At 39.8% G+C, this 25,594-nt stretch overlaps 1 protein-coding gene across 2 annotated transcripts in view; it reads right to left on the bottom strand.

Annotated features, from left to right (window-relative positions):
- The window catches only part of LRRTM4 (leucine rich repeat transmembrane neuronal 4), a 530,617-nt gene that overhangs the window by 421,112 nt on the left and 83,911 nt on the right, over positions 1–25,594 (bottom strand). For both annotated transcript variants that reach the window (XM_030510093.1, XM_030510092.1), the window contains one exon: positions 11,828–11,921. The gene's annotated coding sequence lies outside the window, so the exon portion shown is untranslated. The remainder of the gene's footprint in view (positions 1–11,827; positions 11,922–25,594) is intronic.

The raw sequence follows: 25,594 nt of genomic DNA, 5'->3' as shown, positions 1-25,594 counted from the left end.
TTGCAGTATTTGCCAGTGCTTTCTGTAATGCAGGGGGGTCAGGGGTTCTGTAATGCAGGGAACATGCCAGTGTTTATAGGAGATGAACAAGCTGAATTGAAACATTTTATCAAATGTATCCTCATGGAGATCTTCAGCCCTTTTTATTTTTCATTTTAAATAAGTGCTATTTCCATTTGTATTTCATTTCACTTTGTTTCATTTCTAACTGACATGCGATTATGCTTCAATTTGCTCTCTGTTGCAGAGCATTCATTATTCAAGAGAACCCACAACATTCTAAGTAGTGTGAGAAGACTCCACAGACTATATGCTAAAGCAGAACAGGTATCCACTCTGCTCACACTAATGAGCTACAGGAGAGTGTTTCTATTCTAGAGCCCTCATTTCAGACAGGGAAATTCAAATGGCATTATCGGAGTGAACAGTGAAATTTCAATGTGAATGCATTACCTAATGTTACCTGCTGGATCCAGACAAGCCCCTCATTTCCTCCTATCTCAGCTTGTGAGTGCAATGCACTGTGCTAGTGCAGTGAGCAGGGAAACAGAAATGCTTGTAGCTGCTGAATTCACACAGTTAAACTATCATGTCCTCTTCTTGTCCATGGGACTCCCAAGGGCACTCAACAGCAGCGTACTTGGGACTCCCATGGCAAGTTCTATGAGTTTGGAGGTTTCCGTTGAAATCTACAAGCAAGCTACTAACAGATACTTGATGCAGCATCTCCAGCAAAGCCAGGAGGGTTTGCACATTCAGAACCTGTTTGAAGTTTCTGGAATTAGACACGCATGGCTACTGCTGACCTTCAAAAAGCCCAGGTTGCTTCCAGAAACTGAGTAAAATGCAACAAGTTATCTCTACATTTTTCCATAATCTTCCTGACAGATAAAAGGTTTGAAAACGGACATAACACAGCACACGTTTTGCAAATTACATACTAACTGTGTGTTTGTGAAGGAAATAAACAACTTAAGAGAATTCTCTTCAGGTTCAGCTCTCTATCAGCTAAATTGGATCGTGTCTGTGAGAGAGATAAAATCAACAATTCCCTATCTTTCATCTGTGATTTAATAAACTCATTTTCCTCAAAGGGATAAGGAGACCTGAATGCATTTCTGTAGTTTGCCAGGCGTGGGGTTTTTTGTGGGGAGTGTAGGGGTGCATTTTCTTGAAGTTCAGAGCATCTTCCACTCTACCTTGAGCCAAAAACCAGTATTTAATGACCTTGTTCCCTGATTCTGAAAGTGCATCATCTGAAAACAGGACAAAGACCCACAAAAATAAACATCACAGGAGCTTCTATAAGATCTAAATGATTTACTAGAAACACTGGGAGACACTGTGGCAGAAACAAAACACTCCCCTGAAGCCAGACCTCACTGATATAAAACCAACCTCCTGCCACCTTTCTAGGTAGTCATTTGTCCTCCCCAATTTACAGAATAATCCACCTAGCTAATGGAGGATTTCTTTAGGTATTTATTGGTTTGCTTGCTTGGCTTTCCCTTCTCTCTGCCAACCAGAGTTCTTTGTATTCTACATTACCCAGACCTGTCCAATTTGGTAGGTTTTACGTTCACACCACAGGACACTGGGAACATCTGACTGGGACACTCAGCACACAACATCCTGGGGAGCCCACCCAAAGCCCAGGACACACTTCACAACATCTTTGAGACTCAGCCCATGCTGCAGATTACCCCCACAGGGTGCTAATATTCCCTCATACAGCATCTGCATGCCTACTTAGAAAGGTTTTGTCACCCTTTCCAAAGAAAGATGCATTTTCAGCCACCTTTCAGTATGGCCTATTGGTCTGTCCTTCCCAACCTTATCTTGTAATGTAAGTACTTCTTTAAATGCTTCATAAATCCAGTTTTCCAATAATGGAAAACTAAGCTGAATCTTCTATAGCTCCTGTGGTATGGATTTCTTGGAAAAACTCTGTCATTTTTGACAAATACCATCTCTCTGCTTTGCTGTGTAATCCTACTATAGGCCCAGCAATCAAAAAACTAATAGGCCCTTCACAGATTATATCTGAACTGGAATTACTTCTTTATAGCCTATGAACATGTTTCATATTTACAGCAGTGATGTCCACCTCCAAAAAAAAACACCCCTGCTTGTCATGTTGTGTGACTTGTAAGTGTCTGTAACTTAAAAGAACAATTCTCTTTAACCCCCACATCTCAACATGCAGAGTGAGCAACAACATTATTAATGAAGTTCTGTTTCACTGAAGAAATAAACCTCAGGTTCAGGCCCGAAGCTGAGGACCTGGCAGGCTGATGGATATTTTTCTAGTATAATTTATGAGTTGATGGCTACCCATATGGATCACAACAAAAGCTTAAGTGCCCTTGAGATAAGAGCAGGATGAATAGATAGACAGGTACGAGGAACTGGATGGATTAGTAGCATAATAAAAGGATACAGATAACTCCTCTAAACCTTGGTTTTTCTTCTTATAATCACAGATGTGTAGCTGCAACAAAATATGTTTTACCATATAAAAGGCACTGTGCCACACACAATTGGCCCTTTTACAATTTTAACCTGTTAGTCAAAAGCTGAAGTATTTTGTTTCTATGCTTAAATTTAATGAAATTGTGTCTACTTTGTTACTAAAGTCATATCATGCTATTTCGTTACATTGCTTATAATATTTGTGAAGGGCAATCTACCTCTCCAGTGTTACCTCAAGATAAGTTCTAAATAGAGATCACTAAGATGAAATTCTCCCAGAAGAACTCCTCTTGCAATGAGAGAATCTGACTATAATTTAAGAAATGCCTGTATGGCAACAGTGACTGGCTCAAAGTATTACTTAGTGAAGAATTTTGGTGACCTTTGGGACTGACTCTAGAAAGATCTTAAAGATTTCACTAAACGCCCTTAAGGAAATGGGTTAGTTTCCTTCTTGGTTCAAGCTTGGAGTTGTTGCAACTGTTACTCATTTTTTAACAGATTTAGGGAATGTCTTCTGCATCACCCAGTATTTCTGTAGAAGAGATGGAAACCAAATCCAGATCTCCGGCTGCCCTTCACAGCACTAGTGATGAGTCACGCAATCTCATATTTAACACAAGGCCGCTACCAATATTCAACATAAAGCAATCTAAATTTGAACACCTCTAAATGCAATTAATAATTTGCCCCACTCTTAAAACCATTTTACCATCCGGAACAATTTCTTTTCAAAGCAAAAAGTTTTAGTTGTTTTTTAGCAGCACACACGAATACACAGAGCATCACACATCAAGAATCAGTTATACTTCTATTCCTTGTAACCCAAGAGGATGCACAATCTAAACAGCCCAAACAGACCCTAACAGAATTTGAACTGTCATTTGTTTTAATTGTACTTACTGTGTGAATCAATACCATTCATTTCTTAAACACACTGGCTATGTCATGTGGATATTACAAAGGGGCTCACTAAACTATTGATCCAAGTTACATATGCATACATGGGTTTAAAATTTACTTGGACCATCAAATTTTAAGGTTCAAAATAACAATTTACTTTTTCTTATATTTTTTTACTCCCAAACTGAAATTCAACATCTACAAAGACCCATTAATTTATGGGATATATTGAATATATATTTCAACATTCTAATATCACACAGTGAGGATCTTTTACTATTGCCAAGGTCATAAAGGATGAGCGGATTCGGTGTTTTACATTGTCATCTATTACTGAACATGAAGAGGATTCTGAACCACAGTGGTGAAAAAGCATATTTCTTCTACCCCAAAAGAAGTCTTATACCTGACTTCAGGTGTTCTGATACGCCACAGTGCCACACAGACATAACTGCTGTTGTTCAAGCACCAGCTGTTGGATGTTCACATTATGGTGACGCTTTGCTGGAGCTAACAGATTACCAGCCTTGGGGGGGGTCCATCAGGCAACCCAGGTAAAAGTACAACCCTACTGCATCCAGCATCAAAGCTAAAATATCCATATCCTCCTGCTGCAAGAAATTATCTCTAACACAGCTTCCAGCATAGTTATAGTTTAAGCAAAATGCACAATGTCATGTGGAATTAAACCTTTGTCCCTTGAATTTCTTGCTAGCATCCATATTTTTTATTTGCAATACAAACCCTGGGTAGGGGAACATCAAGAGGCTTACAAAGTACTTAAATCTATTTCAAGAACTCAAATTATAACACAGAAAGATATTCACAGACCATTGTGCTACCACTACAAATTCCTACTTATCAGGAGGATCCTTGGCAATGCTCTTCACATAAACCCATACCTCATAGCTGGTGTGAAACAGCTTGTCTTTGAATTCATTTAAGCTCTATCCAGTGATCTGGTTCAAGGTGAAAATGTCCAGGCAGGAAGTGATAAAATAAATAACTGTATCAACTTCTCACTCCTGGTAGATCACATTTACATCAAAATTCCAGAGGGGTGTAAGAATCTAGCCTGAACATTATGGTTTCACCTCAACTTATACACTGAGGCACAAGTAAAATGAGGCAGAAATTTATAATCCCTTGAAGAGCCTTTTTACTTACTGAAGAGGAGAAGATTAATATGTAAATCATATTTTTAATCATCTTGAAGTCCAGCAATCCTGAACTGAAGGCAAGCACAGGGAAGACTGAGTTTAAGGAGAGAGAAAAATGCTTATGCCCAAAGACTTCTGAAAGAAATGGGTTTTTCCAGCAGCTCTAGACAGACACGCAGGGGATCAGGGAGTCATTTGCTGGCTCTGCCATTAACCCAGTGTGTGGCCAGGGCCAACTGATCTCACCTGAAACAGAGACAGACCAGAAAAAACAGTACCTGAAACAGCCACGGCATACAAAGGATACTATTAACTACACAAACAAGGCACAGGGATTTAGCAAGTCTTTCAGGCAACATTGTTCTCTCACCCATCTAAAAAATTCCTAGGACAATGATGTATTTATCTCGGTGGTAAAGGTCAGGCTTTTACATAGGCAAAGAAAGAAATTAACAAGGAAGCAATTAACACACAGGGATGGAAACAAGTTCAAAGTGTAAGAAAATCTGAAGCACTTTTTCCCAGCTGGGCTGTTTACTGCAATTACTTCACCATACAACATCATCTTGCTAATGATTAACAACACTGTATGGTGATTTCTGAGCTCTTATTGTAGTCCAATTCTGATTAATTGAAGGTTTTCCCCCTTTTTTCTAACCTAAACACACTCAGGCAAGCAGCTAACCAGAAAGAAAAAGACAACCTGGAGCAGTACATCTTTGCAGATGTCTTCAGTAATTTATGGGCTCAGTCTTACTTCCCTAGGTGTCAAAGAGCACCTACTCCCAGCAGAAAGTAATTAGCATTCCTTCCTATGACCATGGTTAAGCTGATTAGCATATACAGCACCCTTTTGGGCTGGTGATTCACAAAGCAGCACAGATGTTGCCTTTAGAGGCAATACATTCCACATACCTCTTCAGTTCAAATGAAGGGATTTCCTGTGGCTAAAAGAGGCAGTTGTAAATGGCTACTGCCAGAGTAGAGAAGGGGAAAACTTATGAACTCCCAAGAGCTTAAAAACTCTACTGTATTTTCATAGTCAGTATAACTTCTCAAAATATGCCTCCAAGCATATTACCATGCAACTTTCAACTTCAGGTGCTGCATACAGAAGCTTGAGCAAAAGAGTTTATTAGTTCTGTTCATTACTGTAGGTAGGGGATTTTTGGAAAGTTTCAGCCAATTGAAAATGTTTCAAAGCACAGTAACAGGTTTGACGCAGTTGCTCCTCTGCATTTCAAACACCTTTCCAAACTCTCTTCTGAACATAGAGCACTTGCAGCTCCTGTCGAACCTAAGAGTGACCCTGTGAACACAAATACAATGGCAACCAATCCAAAACATGGTGCATTTTCCCAAAGAAAGATTCTGTGGTGGTGGTTTGATCTCTGGGTGTTTCCTTCCCACACCTTGATTTAGGTAAAACATTTTATGATGAGGCTTCCTGGCCATGTAGTATCAAAGATGCTGGTCTGAAACACTCCGGGTGTTTTATTTTCTCCTCAGGAGGTAGCTGTTCCATGGACCATGAATAGCCTAGAAATAACTTCATTTAGACAAGTCTAGTTAAAGTACCAAACGGCTGCTTGCTTAGTCATGATGCTACACAGCTCTGGTCGATCTAATCAGTGAATAGAGCAAAAAGTACTATAGAGCTTTAAATAGTAAATATACATTTAGCGCATTCGCTTTTTTTGATGACCCAAACCAACTCATCTCACTTACTGTTCAACATCCAAGGTTTTAATTGCAGCCTACCACACACTATACACTCTTGTTTTCAAAAGTCTGCACCTTTAATGGAACTGCAAAGTGCCAAAATGATCTGCGCTACTGAGCAGTGTAATAAGTGCTAGGAATGTAAAATAAATCCTCATAAAAATCACCTTTTGCTGTTAAAACTGTATTCCTTAACTGTGCTGCTCTACTTCCATTTAAGTTCTCTTTATCTTTGCATAAGACACTAGCTGGTTTAAAACCATTATAGTAATTCAACTTCAAACTGTGGCTTCCACAAATGATGTAACTTCAATTGCTGCCATTTTATTTAGAAGGACAGTATCTTATTTTCTCCTCCTGCAGCATTAAAAGCATTGTAAGAAAAACCAGTAATGTTCATAGACACATATAGCCAAACTACTAAAAAGAATAAAGGCTCTTGAAAGCTCTGATTCACTTAGTTTCACAGATCAAGGACTTTCCACATTGGAAGATCCTGACCACAAAAGCTAAAGACACACAACTCTGTCCATTACAAGTAAGAATTTGGCTACAAAACTGCTTGGGTCTTGGACAGACACAGTAAAAGATGCACAACAACTGAAAGAAGTCCAGAAGAAAGTAGCAGAATAGAAATACAACCTGAATGGGAAAAGAACAGGTTGGTTTGGTTTTTCCACAGGCTGTAAAGGAGAAGGCTGGTTTTCAGCACCCAGAAAGGGGCTGCAAATTAGACAGAAAGAAACAGATGACAGTGAAGACAACTTTCTTGTCACCACTGACAAAGACCAGCTGATACCACCAGCCCTTTTCCTTTTCTCAGGCACAAGCAGCTTGGTTTCCCCTCCCTCCCAGCATTAGATTGATCTAAAAGTCAAGGAAAGCCCCATAAAATTAGACGAGTCTTTCTGTATTGGCACCTCTGTGATTGCTAACCAGGATATTATACTGCCTACTTAAGATACAGACATGCATCTACAAAATAGTCTCACCAGCAAAAAAGAATTAAGCCATCCCATTTAGTCTGACTGACCTACAAAAGACCTTTTCCATGACATCTCTAAGAAAAAAAAAAACCCACAAAGTTACGTGCATGAAAATACAGGTTTCTTAAAGCACCCAATTATGACAGAAAATGCATGGCAATCTGATGCTTAGTCTTCTCAACCCCTTGGAGAAAAACCTCAGCCATAAGATATCATCATGTTGTAACTTATTACCTAGTACCTGCATGTGTAATTATGCAGTGTATCGTGGGCAATATAAACACATAAACAGCCAATAGATACAACATTTTTTAGTGAATCTCGAAGCAACTAAAAAAAATCAATTAGATTTTTCCTACTAAATAAGTATAAAAATAAAACCAAGTTATTTGACTTGATCTACACATTGAAGTAGAGCCCTGGCACAGGCTGCAGGAGAAATCCAAGCTCTGGTGCCTCAGTCAGTCCCACACTCAGTGGATACATACAAGATGACACAAAATGCTATTGCAGGGATAGTGTCTGTATGCTGTAAATACGAAATTTTTCTTCACACTGAGGAAAACCAAAACATGTTTACAAGAACTCATTTCCCTTGAGAAGTCACATTTTGATGAAAAGTTGTTTTTTCTAAAAGACATGCTGACAGAACATTTTCAGTCAACATGGATACACTTACAAATACACACAACACACTCTCCACATCAGCTTTCATTAGTACTGCTAGTGCAAGTAATAAAGCTCTTTTTCTTTCCCTGATTCTTATAACCTCCTCCTCTCAGAAAGAGCACTGCAACTACAGAGCTGAATCCCCCAAAGACTTAATAGTGTATGTATTCTGTTCCTTTCACAACTCATAATTCATTTTTGGAGACATAATTGAGAATATCTATCAAAACCTACAAGTATTTGCTGACCTGGGGAAAAAATGTCTTCCTGGGACTCTGAAGTAATACACTGCACTAAGACTTCAGGCACTACTGTAAGTTTTCTTGTTTCTGGGTCAGAAAAATCATAAAGTTCAAGCCATATAGAATGAAAACTGTAAGCCAGTTATACAGTTTATTAGCTTTCAGAAATCACACTTGAAATGAGGGCTCCATCAGGAATGTACAATCAAATTATATGACAAAGGTAGGAGTAAAAATTCATCTATTTGTATAGGTGTTTTAAAGAGGTGCCAGCTCAACTGGGGCAAAGGGAAGCATACGCTTGTGTCCTGGCAGCTTTGTAAGCCATGTCTGAAGCACAGCAACCCAAACCACACAGGTTCTGCTTTTAGGGAATAACCACATAAATGGAGACTCAATTTTATCCACTGGCCCAATAAATCTCAGCACACTTCAGGTAGTCTAAGTCGATCACAGATTGGTTTTACTATGTCTGGGTACCACAGGAGCGTTGGGGGGTTTCCCCTACATGAAGCCAGCTACAGCTCGGTAGAATGACAACCCAAACTGATGCTTCGACTTCAAAACTTTTCCATTTCCCCTTTCTACATTTAGAAGAATCACTCTAAGCGATTTCAGATTTTGAAGGTGTGCTATCCCAAGCATCATAGTATATAATGCCCCTAACTCTCAGTTAGTTCCTCTAAAAACCAGTTCAGACTCTATTTACCTTCCTCAAAAAGGATTCACTCACACCATGTATTAAAACCACATCATTTCGCTTTCACTGACTTCACCCAAAACATTCCTTACTCACTGGTCTTCCTAATTATTTTATTTAGTAAAGGAATTTAGATGCCCCAGTTAGTACTGCACCATTACCAAACTTAAATCCAGACAGAGAAGACATTTGGGTAACACAGTTCTCACTCACATCAAGACAAAGAGCCTAAAAAGAAAATCTCAGGCTGAGCCTCTTTGTTCCTTAATTCTTTACTCCTAAAAAAGGATCATAGAAGTTCTCTAACTCACAGGGGTGTTGTCAGAGTAAGTACATTAAAGATTAAGAGTTGCTTTATAAGTATTGTCCTCCATTACTGTACTAAGATAATATTTCATTTATTCAAGCCCCTACAGAAAGTGCACAGCTTCAGAAATCCTGCAGTATGCATCCAAAATGCTGAAGTATTCCTAAATCTTTCTAAATATATATTACCAAGAAAGAAAGGTTTTGTGTCCAAGTGTAAAATAACTTTGTTCTTTAAAGAAAATACAGCACTTCTATAATCCCTTTTTACCATTCTCCCACTTTTAGCCCTGTGTTCATTTCCACTCTGTAGTAGAAGTCAACAGTGTAACTCAAAGCTTTGTGAATATGTTTGTTCAGTAAACAAGTTAAATGTGTTTGCATAACTCTTACTAGAAGAAGATTCAGCCTTTACTGAATGGCTACACATTGCCCATTTCTCTCTGCAGATACATATCAAAAATAGTGAGGGTAAAATAAACACATAGACCACAAAAAGTTTCCAACTATGAATCTTATCACAAAGAGGAGAACAAGCCAAATTGTGCCGTGGAATGCGGGGAGAACAGCGTAGCAAAGAATCACTCGAAAGGTCCAGCATATTTTCATGACAAATTTGTGTGTACTAAACACAAAGAGAATTATGATGTTAATGTTTCAAGACTAAGAAATAGATCAGAAAAGATTTTAAATGCCCAGACTCTACTACTGACTTCAATGGAACTGGTTATGAAACGAGATACTGAATAAGGTCAGTAAAATTAGCTCAGAAATCTTACATAAAATCATATGCAAAAGTGTTGGGCAGTGGCCTAATTCTGTTTCTATTGAAAAAGTTAAAGTATGCTATATTTCTCTATGGTTTTCATTTCCCTGGGGGCTTGTATTTTGATAAGTTTCTGCTTTGCACAAATGTTTGCAGAATTACAGAAAAAACCTTGCCTAAATCTGACACCTTCTAGCACATTCAATCAGTGAACAAAACCAGTTCACCTCCACCCCTTCCCCCAAAACAATTCCACGTATCTTTGAAGCGATGAGGAAAGCGGCTTACCAGAACAGTATTGTGAATGTATTTAACCTGCTTCTTGCTCATAAAACATCCAGAATGGACTATCCCACCCACAACCTTCTGAATGCATAATACTCAGACATGCAAAAACTAACAAACCCAAACCAAAAAACCACACACACGCTTCTTTTTTCCTCTTTAAGAACCCCAAAGGCCCCTACATCACAGATAGGCTGGAGCTGAACAAGAGGCTGGAACTACCCTTACACTTCTATCTGATTCACTGCTGACTTATTCCAAGCTACCTGCTGAATTCCTCCTAACTGCTCTCCCTCAGTGAAGGAAGAATGACATGGTCCGTGCGTAAATATTCCTAGTCTACAGGCAGCTCTTTGAAGTTCATAATCTCTTCTTTCTTTCATACTGCTTTTCAAGAAAAGAACACGTGTGTAAATGCTTTATCATGGTGATTGTGACTTGGCATTGTCTTTGGTACTGTCTCAGTTTGTGTTGTAAAAGTAACAACAATTCTAGTGCTGGGAACTTGGACAAGTCCTCACATGCTTTTTTCACTTCTCTGCTATTTATACCATCAGCTTTTTGTAAAGCGTTTACATGGAGCATTTCCAGTGGTACAATTTCTGTTCACACTGCAGCAAGGGCTGTTTCTTCCCTAGCATTCCCACAGAGAGATGCAGTCCACAGGTAAAGTAGCGCTGTTCTTCCTTCACTTTTGCACCCTTACTTAAACCAGTGATGCTGGTTTTATTGTGCAAATGGGCTTAATGTTCTTGTAGAGTAGGGCACAAGCCCCTAAGACTAAAATCTCTACCTCTGCCATTCCAGTTACCATAACTGTATCAGAATGTCAGGATACTTGTACAAGGGAAGCCGTGCTTATACTTAGCCTCATTTACTACGTTTGCACAGTACTAAATGGAATTAGACATAATTACACACCATGTCAAAAACAACTGTAGCTAAGCAGAACTACCTCTGCTCCCACTCATCTTCTCCTTGTGTTAGGGATAAGCACTAAAAATTCTGCATGAATACAAATTACGAGCTTATTTACTCAAAATGATTATAGTAATAATTAATAACTGACCAATTTTAATAATAAACTATGACTCCTGCTGCTCAGAAAATAGCATTCAAAGTACATCTGGGGAAAAACACTGTACATCAACATAAGACACACTTGTCACAACTGATTAAAACTCATGTCTCAAGAATTCCTACAGGACCACAAACCAAACAAAAATTCCTTTCCAGAGAGTTCACTGGTTCTAAGATCTCACCCAATATTCAAAGACTTTCTGCCTACAGCTGCAGCAACAAAAGCATGACACAAACTTAGCTTTACCCAACTTCCAAAACCAGGGCTTTAAAAGTTCAGACTTCACTTATTTTTTTCCCCTTTGTAAAGCGGAAGAAGACATTTAACCAGCTTAACCCTTGTAATTAACATGGTGAGTTGTAACATGGTTACTCTATGTAACCTTTAAATAGATAAATTTTGTTGATAGATTGCTACTTCAATTAGTTGGCTGATTGTCTGTAATTAAAATAGTTTGTCACTGGGTTGTTTTCTCTAATTTGTTGCCTCGATTACATAAATTAAATTGATTTACAGAAGCATGGTTACAACTTACCTTCAATGAAGGATCTGTAAATGGAGCTCTCTATAGGCTCTTCAGTTCTTGGTCCGCGTGGTGCATTTTCCATTGTAAAGCATCCCCTCTCAGCCTGTGGGAGACAGGCAATAAAAACACCACTGAGGACAACATAAAGCAAATATTGCCCATGCAAAGCTGTTCTTTCTTCACTGCTTGGTATTTTGCCTAGCCTGTATTTTGTCCCCTCCTTGAGAAGTAAAAATAAAGTAAAAAAAAAAAAAATAGAATAAAAGCAGTTACCAGTTTTGTCTATGGCTAAGGGAGCTGCCGTTTATGTTTTAGTCTCAGCTCTGCCACCAACTTGTCATGAGTCCCTTGAGGACTCATTCAGCCTTTTGGCATCTCAGTTAACTCAAGTGCAACATAATTAATTCAAATATCTAATTACACATTCACTTTCATCAGGGGACCACAAAGTGACTCCCAAATTATTATTATCAATAGCTCCAAATATCAGAGGTCACTGCAATGCTGTTACTCTGCTCAAGGCCATCATTTTAAAATGCTTCACTAAACAGATAATCTAAAACATAAGGCATGTTGGCTCAGCTGCTAAAATGCAAATGCCACCCAGAGCCCAGTCCTCTCCTGTGATGCACCTTCTGTCAATGCCTACAGCAGGACAAAGTGAGCATGAATTGTTACTACAGCCAAAGCGTAGCATCCTGCACCAAGCCCTGAAGTAAGCATAAGAACAGTTTAGGATTGTCCTAGTTTTCCCACATCATGCTCAATTTCCATATTCTCACACCACAATGCATAATATCACCTAATGTATTACTACTATTGAAATAAGGGAAACTTAGCCATATTAAGGGTTTTTTTTCATTCTTTAGGTTCACAGAATATAGCATTCTGTTCTTCACCAAGACTTGTTAGGCAGAAGTGAGTTAAGTGCTTTGGAATCATAGGGGGGAAAAAAAAGCAAAACACAAAAAAACCCCAACTTCTTTCGAGCTTAACCTGTACCATACAAAGAAACGTGACCAAAAGTAATTTAGAATCAAGAATGGCTTTCCATCAAACACAACATCAATCCTATAACCTGCAGCATTAATAAGCTTGCATAGACCTTTTTGCTGAGAAGTGAAAAAAGGTCAAAAGAAAATGAAAAGGATTTACATAGAACTCCTTTCTTCAAAAAGGATGTTCTTATTCATAGTGGTGTAACTCTGGAGTCTTTAACTTCAGAGACACTGAACTCAGACTAATCAGTTTTGTGGCAAAAGTAACCTCAAATATAGAGCTCTGCACCTTAAAACCTCAACCTTTAGCTCAACATGTTTTACCTTTTGATTCATCAGGTTACGTAATGGCTTTGATGACAGTAGAAAGACATTTTAAAGTGATCTGATTGATAACTTAGAAGTGAAACACTACCTCACGAACAGAGCCATCAGAAAGACCCACATAACCTCCAAGACATGGAGTCAACTTGATCATGCTCAGCATGTACTACCTGCCTAGAATAGCTCAGTAATTGTCATGTTGCCCACTCGCATGCCATCTGGATGCCTGCCCCAGAGCATAGGTGCTGAGCAGGAAGATTTTCCCTTACAGCATGCGGAACATCACAGGGACTGTTGGCTCATCAGCAATCAGTCACCTCTCCACCACACCAGAGCCCACGCGTTATTACCACAAGCTGCTTCGCATCCTCCTCCCTTGGGTATCAGAAAGACTCAAGTGTTTTTATTACTCTCTAATTTTGCTTTTCAAGCCTCAAGACAGATACAAATTGCTGCACCTTGGTAATCCACCTAACCTCTTGGCTGGATTACCTCTTCGCTGCACTTTATCTTTCAGTATGTTATTAGGAATAGGAAGTCTGGATTTTCTCCTCCCCACTGTTCTCTCCTTAAACACCAAAACAATACTGTAAAAATCCCCTCTTGCCCACACATACACATTCTTTGCTCTATTTTAACATGATTTGTCCAGGTTCTATAAGTTACAGCCACTTAACTATGCCAGTCTGCACTGGGCGTCATGAGGAAAGGCCAAACACTGTGCCAGTAAAATATCATTCCTTTCAGTTATGGCCTGGCTCACCCGTTGTGCCTTCCTCTGGCATCTCCTCCGGGATCTCCACTCCTGCCTCCTCCTATCGCCGGTGACACCTCGTGTGAAGACCCGGTCCCGGACCTATCCGGCAGCGCTGCCATGTGCTCCCTCCCCGCTGACGCCTCAGGCAGGTGCGGCGGCCATTTTGTGTGCTGCTGCGAGGGAACCGGTGGGAACCGGCCGAGGCCGGCTCGGGCTTCCCGCACCGGCCGCCGCTGCAGCTCTCGGACCCGCTGGCTACGGGCAGCCGAGGGGCGAAGCTCGGCTCAGGCTGAGGGTTTCCTCTCTCCTGTTCAGGTGCTGCCACCCGCTGTCCCTCAGCGGTCCGAGCAAAATCAACGCAGGGCAGCGGCTCCTCAGCTCCCACAGACAAGCAGCGAGTCCTCACAGGAAGGAGGTTTAACCCTCAGCAAAAGCTGCCCTAGCCACTAGCCTCCAACACAGCTGCCATCGCAGCTCCTCACAGGCACTACAACCTGCTCCAGCTGCAAGGCTTCCCGATTTAAGTCTAGTAACTTAACCCTTTATGCATTCTTAAGGCAACTAAGGCTCATTTACACATTATGTACACATCCTGTCAGGTATTACATCTAACAGTGGGTGCAAAAACCTCACTGTAGTTGGCCTGACACACCAAAGCAACAGATACACAGCAGAGATACCCAAGATTATTTCTTCCCTTCCCACCTCATGAATGCTTTGGAAAACAGGCAGGGGATCGTTAATTAGGGATTTGTTTTGAGCCACCAGCTGCTTCTGAACACTGCCACTATCTTGAAGCATCTGAATTAGAGGCAAACGTGTTCTGTGTCAGCTTCTGGAGATAACAGCTTTATTACGAAAGCCTGTGTTGTGTGCTCACACCTTTCCAACAGCTGAGGAAACCCACTTTGTTCATATTACCAGGAAAATAATGTGAAAATGGCAAAGGAAGGTGTTTACAAACCAATGCTGGCTCTCTGGGCACCATGGTCTGGCAAAGACAACAACAGCATATAAAGTGTTGTAGTACAGAGATGGTCTCCTTTTCTGCACTCATGGCCAGTGCTCAGAGCTGCTCATGATTCTCCAAGCCTAGGGCTCTCTGGTTTCTATTTGGTTGAGCTGAATCTCTTCTGTTCTAATCAGAAATAACTACTATTTGAATTAGGTGGTTGGGCTCTGTGGAGATCCTCCTTGGTCGGTGGAACTAGCTCTGGCATTAGGATTTCACAGTAGGGACTACCCAAGGTGCTCTAAGCACCCATCAGAGAGCACAGTCCTTTCTGAACTGTGGCGGGAACCTCAGTTTGCTGAGTGTTTATGTTCAGTATGAAGCCTAGCCAGGGGGAGTTCTCTCTCATACTTTCAAGTTTAAAGGACACTGGATGAGACGAGCATAACTACAGCTTGGCTGCAATGCTGATTCGAGCTGCAGTTCCATGGCGGCTTAAGTGGATCCATTTCAAACAGCTAACCTGTCATAAAACTAACCCCACCAAAACCAACAGTAATTAGCTTTCTGATAAGCCTTCTGACCTCCAGCAGCTCTACGCAGGGTCAGAGAAGCACTGGAGCTGGCACAAGCGAGGGTAGGGGACCACAGCACCCAGCAATTAGATTAACACAACATTAAAGGAAAGGCAGATCACTACAGAGCGCTGCAAGCTTGAAGTAATGATGAAAGTTTATGATACCATACCCACCCTGGAAGAACTCCAGGATTCCCTCTCAGGGACTATATATTCTTTATAATGAAGCTCTTCAGAGCAGGGATCACGTCTGTCTGTGAGGAGGAGGTAGCAATAAGAGAAAGTGGAAGAGATGATGAAATACTGGATGGAGACAAAAATGATCTGGGTCGGAGCCTGTTTACAGCTGTGATAATTCAGACACTTTTATTCACATATTTAGAATGAAAAGCAAAAATTCTTTCTGCTGCCCTGTTAAACTGAGGTCCTGAAGTTGCTCAGAACCAGAAAGGTTTTACAGTGCCTGCCTCAGCTAGACACCGTTTTGACTTTGGTAAAAACACACTAGTGCAGTATTAGAGATTTGCAATGAAGAGAGAAAGAGCACTGGAATACAGCTTAAGGAAAGAAGTGGCTCAATACAGTTTTGTATACCGCAAGAAATCCAATTTGGAGCCTAAAGCAGAGGAGAACGTGATAAAGGTAATATACTTGACAAAGTTTCACAAAAAGATACACTGGAGAAATCTATCCAGACCATTTATTCCTCTGTGAACAACTGGATAGACTCATTACAGATTCTGCCTTTGTTGCTCTATAGAAATGAAAATGCTAATTGGTTTACTTGAAGTTTAATTGAAAATTAATAGAATTTCACTAGAGATTTGCAGAATAGGACTAGAGTTAAAATGACATTTGATTAAAGTCACACTCAAAACATACTCAAGGACATTCTGAAGGCAGCAGCAATGGCATTCCTTTTTAAAGTGGAAATACATATTTATCATTAGTAGCAACCATTAACAAAACTCACCATTTTTAAAGGAGTACAGTAACATGTTGTGATACTTTAGCAAGCCTGTGCCTTTTTGAATGCCTGTGCAACTCAAAGGGGGAAAAAACCCCCAGAGCTTGTTCCTTTCCCTGATTAACAGCATATCTTTATTCCTTGTGTCTTCAAGGACACTCCTTGAAATGGCCCTACCTTCCAGCTGTCGCTTCTCAAAGAAAGATCCTGCAGTTTGATGGAGTTAATGAAATACAAAGAAAGATAATTCATTAAGATCTACATTTCTGGTCTTTCAGGCGAGATAAGGCTCCTCAATAGTTGCTCACTGCTTATAAACATAAGCAACATTAAGAGCTGAAGTAATTCAGAGGAAATGTAGTCATCAACTTTGCAGGTATGGATTCATCATCATATGAGACCACTAAAGGACTGGTACCAGGACAGACTTAGCCCTTTTAGGAATCTGAAAATACAGAACAGAGAACTGCAGTGCTGCCAGATGGGTTTCAGTGTAACACAGCTTCTTGTTCTAAGGCTTCATTTCTATTAAAAACAAGATGGGGGGAAAAAACGGGGTGGGGGGGAACAACCAAAAACTCCAAACTGTATCGAATTCCATGCTTATTACTGTTTTTTTACTAGCCTAATCTAAATGCAAGCCGAGCCCCACTGCTGATTTGCATAACCCTGCAGTACTGGACACTGCAGCAGAACCTGGAAAATGCAAGACCTCGACTTTAGGCTGTAATTGCTGCAGTTGTAGCTGACTGGGTTAATTCCATAAACACAGACCCTTTGCCCTTAAAAATGTAGAGCATGATTCACTGCTGAGAAAAAGAGCTTTGTGAACAGTCTATTGACTACCAGACTCTGGCTGCCAGACTGCAGACTTGGATCTTACCATTTTTAGGTTCTAATGAAGTTCAACCTTTGACATGGATCAGCATAATCAAGAAAATGGAGAAGAGTAATCAGTATAAAAGAGCACCAGAGTTTTGGACCAATTGTGTTAAAAACTATACTTGAAGCACCATCTTTTTTTTCTCTTCTGAAATAAACACATAACACAGCCACTCCGTTTCAATCCTTCTCTTTCGTGAAGCCTTGGTAATAGATGCTGGCTGGGTTTACAATTTGGATGCTTAAGATTAGTAAATGCTGTAATAGTGGAACAATTTGGGTGGGTGAAGGTAGATCCATCTCCTTGCCATCTCTAACACATTGTGCTTGCAGTCACTGTCTTTATCCTAAACAGGATATTTCACAAGGAAGATGAATATGCAAGCTTAAGAACAAAAGCCTAACCAAGATCATACAGGAAATTTCCAGGGAAATCTTGGAACAAATCGATTGGGATTTTATCCGTTCATCTGTACATGACAGACGAAAACTTCTTGTTTTCTAATGTTTGAGAATACAAGGAGGACTCATCTGCAAATTGACTCACTTCCTCCAAAGAAATGAGGTCAGGCTATAAGTCTTCCCTAAGCAGCATTCTTAGACGCTTCCCACTGACTTGGCTATCCACCTTCATAAAGATACAGTAAACTAATAAATATTGAACACTGTCTCACAGTAACAATGCAATTGGACCATGTTCAACAATGGTATTTTCACAAAAATGCTTTAAAGCATTTCAATAAATGCTTTTAAGAAATAAAAAAAAAGTTGGCCAACTGTAGAAGAATCTGTGTTCAAATATCATCAAATACCGGTATGATTTGAGTGTAAATACCTTTGTGGAAATTAACTGGATCGACTCAATATTCATTTGATTGACTGAAATTAAATTCCTTTTATCATTACTATGGTAACTATTTGGATGGCATTTGCTATTTACTTGAAACATGTTACTATTTCAATACTATTATGAAAAGTGGGTCATCTAACTGCCATCTCCATGAATACATATATACACACTTACAAATTCTCCACGCCTGAGTTAAGTGCTTTCCTTTCCAGTCAGAGCTAAATCAGCACTAAAAGAAAATACCTATTGATCTGAAGCAGAGGGCCCATACATTCCGAATATTGTCAGTAGTAGGCTCCCCAGAAAATAAAGACATTCTCTTAAATTATCAGCTGCAATAGCATTAGTATAGAATCCCTTCATGAGTTTTCCTGGGAGGTCAAAAGAAGAGAAGAAAGTAAAGATTTAGTAGAATTTTGAATGTGTGCTTTAACTACGCCATTTCTGTTAATGATAATCCCGGGGTTTTCAGGATATTCAAGTGCATATTCTATTTAAAGACCTAGTTGAGCACCCGCATTTTCCAGAGAACTGACACCAAGACAAAATCCCCAAAGTGTGCTAATTAGGTAACTAAGAGCAGTGTCACTCTCCAGGCCAGTAATGACTGGGACATGGACTAGAATTTAAATCCCAATTTAAATCTCCTATTTATAACCTCAATTTTGATAGTTGGGAATCATTAGCTTTTACAAGTTGCCAATACTTACAGTGACAAAGGATTCATGTCAACTCATAAAACAGCCAACACAAGATTGTTGCACCCCAGGTTTTGACAAAGAGTGGTAGACATTTGCGTCTAAAATCTGTGCGTCCAGTTTTCCACTCGACTATTGCTTGTGTATAATCTTTATTGCTAATAGAAGGAACTTAAAAAAATATATACCTTCAATATAACGTATAGCAGAAACATGCACTGCCAAAGCTTTAACATTCATTTCTACCGAGGCTCCTTTATTCCATTTCAGCATTACAAAGGAGTCAGTAAGATTCTCTATCAGAATAATAGCCTTGATAAAAACAAGTATCAGGTCTATACGATCTATTCCCCACAACTAAATTAAACAAGGATGAAGCCAGCGAGCTTTGCAACTCTGGGGTCAAACAGAAGTAATTACATTATAGAAGTCTATTTCTTCTCCGAGAACTTTTTCCATCAAGATGAGTTCAATACACAATAGGGCCCTGCATATTTCATAATTTTTAGTCAGACTACAAAGTACCTTCTCTTTCTAGTAAATTCTTTTCTGGACCTACATACCAGAGAACACATTTCAACAATAAAATGCCTGTCTTGTCTCCAAACCACCAAGTAGTCTTTTGGCACACAAGCACATCTTGTCTGTCATCTTCTAATGTAGTAGATAGGAGATGCAAACCCAACTGGAAAAATTAAAGCCTCAGTTCACTGAAGTCCTAGAGCACATGAGAAAACGTAAATAAGACACAATAAAGATACACATTTTTGCTATGATTTATGGAACTGTATCTCTCATCCTCTAGAGAATAGAAGACATCAGAATTCAAAATTGGTCTACCGCTAAGAATTACAGTTAAAGCACCATCTATATCAGGAAACAAATGTTACTATTCTGTTTGCCACTAACACCCCCCTTCTCCTAATACATCTCTGCCCTGCAATTTGGCCTTCTAGAAATAACTTCCCAGAGAAAAATGAATCAGAGAGGTGTGAGAGTGCTCAAACAATTCTCAAGAGTTCCCAGATGAAAAGCGTCTGAGCATAAATCACTGAGAAACTCCACAACTATTTCTCCTCACACAAGAAGAAAGTTCAGGATTGGAGAGACTCCAGACAAGGGCTGGCTGCACACTTCTGCTGCAACTCAGCCTTATAAATAGGCACTGGAATAGAGATGAGTGACAGCTGTATAATAGATCTTGCCCAGATTAAAATTCAAGGAGTCCCTTATCATGTATTAAATGATAGCAGTAACATAGTCCCATGGGAACCTCTAAATTCTCAGCAATAAACAAGGGGAGCAGAGGAATTTCTGGAACAGTTTTTATTAATTCCCCCTAAATTCCTTTGGTTTTTAAGTCTTATTTTCATACTTCTTTTTCATGCCTTTCATCCAGCACATTAAGAAAATGAAGGCAATATGAGTAAACAGTACAGAATCAGTTCTCCATCCCTTATTGTATTTCACAACATTCGAGCTACCACCTTAATCTTCACAGTCCTTACTGAATTTCAGAACCTCGCTTCTCCAAATCCCCCAAATTTTATTGTTTTGCTTCGTGCCGCTTCTTTCCTTCAGCTTTCATTTCAAATTCATGTGATTATTAAAACCTCTTATTTCACTGTTGTGCTGCATCTGTTCCAGAGCCAGATTTCAGCCTTCTACTCAAGTTTTACACCTCACAGGTTAACCCATTGGATATATTTTGGATATAACAAAATCAAGCTGTGTTTTTCATTCACATGCATCCTTGTCTCTTAACCAGAGGGTAAAGTAACTACTAAGCAACGAAGTCCCATTGAATTTCATAGGCTTAAAGTGAAGTTTAGACTGCAGAGTATCCATATGGGACATTTTACACTGCTATGACATCCATCAGAGTTCACAAACAAGGAACATTTGTACTAATTGAAGCTGTTGCACAGATTGTACCACAAATCCTTCCTTTTAATATCCAAAATACATCAGTGGAAGGAAAAGCCTCGTGCAGTTTCTGAATGAGCAACTGTGAATTTCAGCTCCAGTAATGTTTAATCCAATGAGTTTATGCTGGCAGTGCAGCATAAAGAATCAAAACACCCAAATTAGATGCAGAGACTCAGGGCAGAAAAGAACTTGTCTGCATGAAGATGTTCATTGCCTTTGACTGGTACCATAATCATTCTTCTAATTTAGAGCACAGTACTTACTTATTGTCGGTGTGTACCTGACCTAAAACATTTTGCTCTTTAAATATTTCATGAGTCCCGTCATTGGGAAGTTATCAACACGCCACTAGTATACATGACATGTTTGAGTTCCGTTGTCCCAGAAGGCACTTGCTGATCACTAGACTTCTAAGTAGAATAACTCGAGTGGTACACGAATCTTTGATCAAACATGAAGAGCTGGTGTTAAACAGCTATAAAAAAGGCAAGGAAGAAACAGTGAACAAAACATCACTCTCAGCTAGTTAGACTATGGGCTTCATTTTCACAAGGGCCCTGGGAAAAAAAGAGCTTGTTTGGAACTACTTAGAAATTACGGAATTACTTAATAGACATCACTAGGTTTGTTTATTTTAATAAACATTTCCCTTTTCAATTGAACAAACCACCACCTTTACATCTTCTCTAACACACGTATACTACATGGACAACCAAGCTGGTGTGAAATCAGTCACCATCAGCAGGATGAGGACTTGAGAGTTTCACTTTACGCTTTGGAAAGCTTTAATAAGTGCCACTGTAAGGGGGACACTGCCACGTGGAATAGGTCAGCTGCCCCAAATAAATATTCATTTCTTTCTCCGAGACATGGGGTGTGAGAGAACACGAATGGAGATCTGAGAGAAAAGCACAGAAGTGGCAGGATGGCACAAGCAGCAACAGATTTCTCAGCAGTGAGCAAGGCTTAGAAACTCCATGTTTCCGAAAGGCTCCTCATATCTCATTTCTACATGCTGCGCAGATATGTGTATAACACACACATGCTCCTAAGCCAGCTGAGGATCTGCTACCACTCGGCTGGGTAAAGAAACATCACTGCTAATGGAAGAAACTCACCATCCTAAATCATAAAGTGACTATTCCCAGCTCTGGCACTGACCAACCATGAAGTCTCAGGTACAACAGTAGTAATATTCATTCCTTTGACCTAGTGTTTCCTTTGTTTAAAAGAAGCATCTTCCCTCCCCAGACCTTGTGGAGACGCACACTCAGCACGCTGCGCATTGGGGCCCCCTCGTTTTGTGCTTCTGGGAGTGAACATAATACAAAGCATTAAATAGCGGTAAAATGGACAAGAGCAGTAATTATACCAGCTAATGGGTGATCTGAGCTGGGCAGTCTGTATACATTATCTCAGCTATTCAGTTCAGAACATCTTAACAACAACATCCTCTTATGAATATGCCTATGCAAGGTCAAGCAAAAATAGGAGCATGGTGAGAAGGAAATCTTTAAGATGAGCACTCAGGGAGCCATCAGTAATACAGGCAACATCAAGCACTCCGTGGAGAACACAGGGTGCCCAACTGAGTATTCAAATATAAATTGGTCAACCAGGAACATTTGAAACCAATTACTTTTTTCCCAAGCAATTGTAATGGAATGATTATGCAGGCGGATGGAAAGGAGAGAATTAAATGCATTGGAGGAAGCGTGGGAGGACAGCAGCTCACTCAGTGATAAGATGTACTCTCTGCTTTTAATAAATAGCAACAAATTGCACGTATCCAGTTAAAGTCAAGCAGTGAGGCAAGTACTTTCCTGAACTCAGTCCAAAAAACTATTCTCATCCTTGTTGGCTTAAAAAAAATTACCATTTCAGAGAGCATGAAGGTGCCAGGATATTTCTCGTTATCTGACATATCTCAGAAAGGGAGCTTGTCATCAGCTCCTCAGTTTGAGTCATCAGTACTGAAATGGCCACCTTAAAATACTTCTTTTTCTACTAGGTGCTGCGTGCATGTGTGTGATTCTGAAGGGGGGTTTAATGCATGTTACAAAAGAATTTATTTTTCTAACCAATGCAGCAGTGAAGCACGAAGTTCTCAGGAGAGACTGGGACCAGGGCTCCTCCTGAAGCTCGATTTAGGAGTGGTTTAGGTCTTAGTTTTATTATTATACATAACCTTTTCACTCCATCTGACATGAAACAATTCTGACAGGTTTATTAAAACCTTTTGTTATTGCACTTGACATTTAGGAAGGGGAGATGATAAATAAGCAGAGGAATGACACGTTTGCCAGAAATTCAGACTCTGGTGAGAGCCTTCTCCCTTGCCTCCTTTCTAAATGAGATCTACCCTCTTCAGTCAGTCATCTCTCTAGGAAAAGAAAAAAGTAGTTTTTCTCTACTTGTACTACTAAGTTTGATCTTGCTTTTGAATTCCAAACATTGTGACTTTTCTGTTTCCAAACCACAGAGGTCTTAGGCAAGTAAAGATTGTTTTATTTAAGGCACAAGGCAAAGGGCAGTGAGTTTTACCGTAGTAAAATCATGCTGAAATTTAATATAGTTTGACACCTACCGATTTGAATTGCATATTGCCTGAGCTGCTCTTCACTAGCCATTAAACTGCAGCCACTGATAGGGAGCAACATGGGGAGCATACCACTCTCCAATGCACACATAGAATCACAGAACAGTTTGGGTTGGAAAGGGCCTTAAGATCATCTAGTTCCAAGCCCTCTGCCATGGGCAGGGACACCACATACAGAAAGCATGCAATTCACTCTGTATTATGAATTGCATATATATATATATAAATACTGTATTACTGCACAAATACATATTAGAAAATTATATTTAGTAAATCAACTTACAGTACTGCACACCCAAAATGTGAGACATAAATAATAAATAATAAGAGTAGACATTTTTGGAGCACACCAGATGTAGTTATTAGAAACCATGCAGACTCATGCACTGGTTCAAAAATCACAGTGCCCATGTTTAAAACACATCAGATGGGCATCACAGTGAGCTCCACAAACCTAACCTCATGTTGAATGTGGCTTCATCCCTACTGCAAACACAGGCTTACTCCCCTTCAAGTGAAGGTGAACAGGAGGCAGGATGGGCTTTGGTCTTATCCCAGCCCAAAAGTAATGACATGATCGTGAAGGACACCCAGATTATAGAGCTCAGAGCATTCCCACATCCCCATGTTTGCCAAGTCCTAAGCAGCTTTTATATTAAACTATAAAGTTGAATTCTTTTTCCTTTCTGTCTACGTTTTAAAGAAAGGAGCCTCAGCATTTTCCACATGCTGCCAAGTAGATGCTGTTTGTTTCTGCCTGTTACTGTGTTTTGCCACTGCTGTTTCATACCCCTTGGGTCTCGCTTCTCTGATATTTCCACACTTCTCTGTTTTGGCGCTTTGGGAAGGCAGGGAAAAAAGGTTGAGGAATCCATACCGGCAAGTGATACACCACAGCAAGCATCATCCTTCAGGCTTCGTTGCTGACCAGCTGTGTGAGCAACTCTTAGATGCTTTTCTTCTTCTATGCTTTATATCTCAAGTTAGGTAAGTGCAGCACAACAGGAGCTGTCATTCAGTGTATGTTTGTGCACAGCATCTATCTCAGGGATCTTGATCAGAATCAGCAGGCACTACAGTAATAAACAAGCAAACAATAGGGGATATTCATTTTGGAATATATGAATTAATCCAGAGGCCCATCTCCTACATATACTTAGGTTTCACTTAGATTGTAAGCCCAGTGTGAGAAGCCTTTTTCTTCCTGTCTCTGTGTACAGAGCACAAGCAAGAGCTTCTCTGTCAACTCCATCAGTCACTGCTCTGTGAGCTGTACCTGTAAGACTGTGCTTGTAAAACCACAGTTTTCTTGGAAGGGGCTGATATTAGTCAATAAAAGAGAAGAAACCCAGACAAGCTGGGCACTGCTCTGGTGCAGTGTTAGCAAATCCAGCCTTGCTCATTTTTCCAGTTACAAACAGCTGCAAGAGGCTTGCTTGGATGGGCTCACCCTGCCATAGAGAAATTTTTAGAGCCCCATTACACATGGGGTTGCATTTAAGTTTCAGCACATTTTGGTTTTTGCAAGAGTAACTACAGAAAGGGACGAAAAATGGTGAATGGAAAGAAATGTGACATCCCCAAATGTCGCCAGGAACATGGAGCAACTATAAAGCTCTATATTCATCACCAGTTTCTTCCAATGACTGCATTCTTTAGCAATTAGAGCTGGGTTGATGAGTTATTTCCTTGGCATTATTGTATTATTTAAAGGATGTTAAAACATCACAAATGAAAGTGATCTATGCCTGAAAATGTGCTTTGGGCAAGTGAAACAGCTCTGCATTGATCAAGTTTGTTACGTTTTCTATGGCAATTTCTACTAGGGGAAAAAAGCCTCAACCATGTTTCATTTTGAGTCAGCATTATCAAAACATTGCTCAGTAAAAGTGCTTTGGAGAACTTGAGCTCATGAACAGAGGACTTTGCTTTCAAGTACAAGAATTAAGTTCTGGTTTTGGTCGTGCCTAATATTGTGAATAGGCCCAAAAGGACAAACCTAAATAACAGAGGAGTAATACAGCTGAGCAAACAGTGTGAAGTTTGTGCCACCTGTGCTGGGCATGAGGGATGCTGAACAAATGCATTGTTTCCGAAAGTATTAGACACTCAAGTAATAACTTGATAACAGTGTAAGAAATATTGATGTTTTCTGTATTTAGAAGAATGTTAAACTTCTGTCACAAAGCATTCAAAGACTACTGAAAACCCATTTGTATAAAAATAGAACTATATACTGAGAA

Source organism: Strigops habroptila, chromosome 21 (genome assembly GCF_004027225.2).
Source record: "Strigops habroptila isolate Jane chromosome 21, bStrHab1.2.pri, whole genome shotgun sequence".
In the NCBI taxonomy this organism is placed as follows: domain Eukaryota; kingdom Metazoa; phylum Chordata; class Aves; order Psittaciformes; family Psittacidae; genus Strigops; species Strigops habroptila.
The sequence above is the reverse complement of the archived record's forward strand: the minus strand, read 5'-3'. Positions and strand labels throughout refer to the sequence as shown.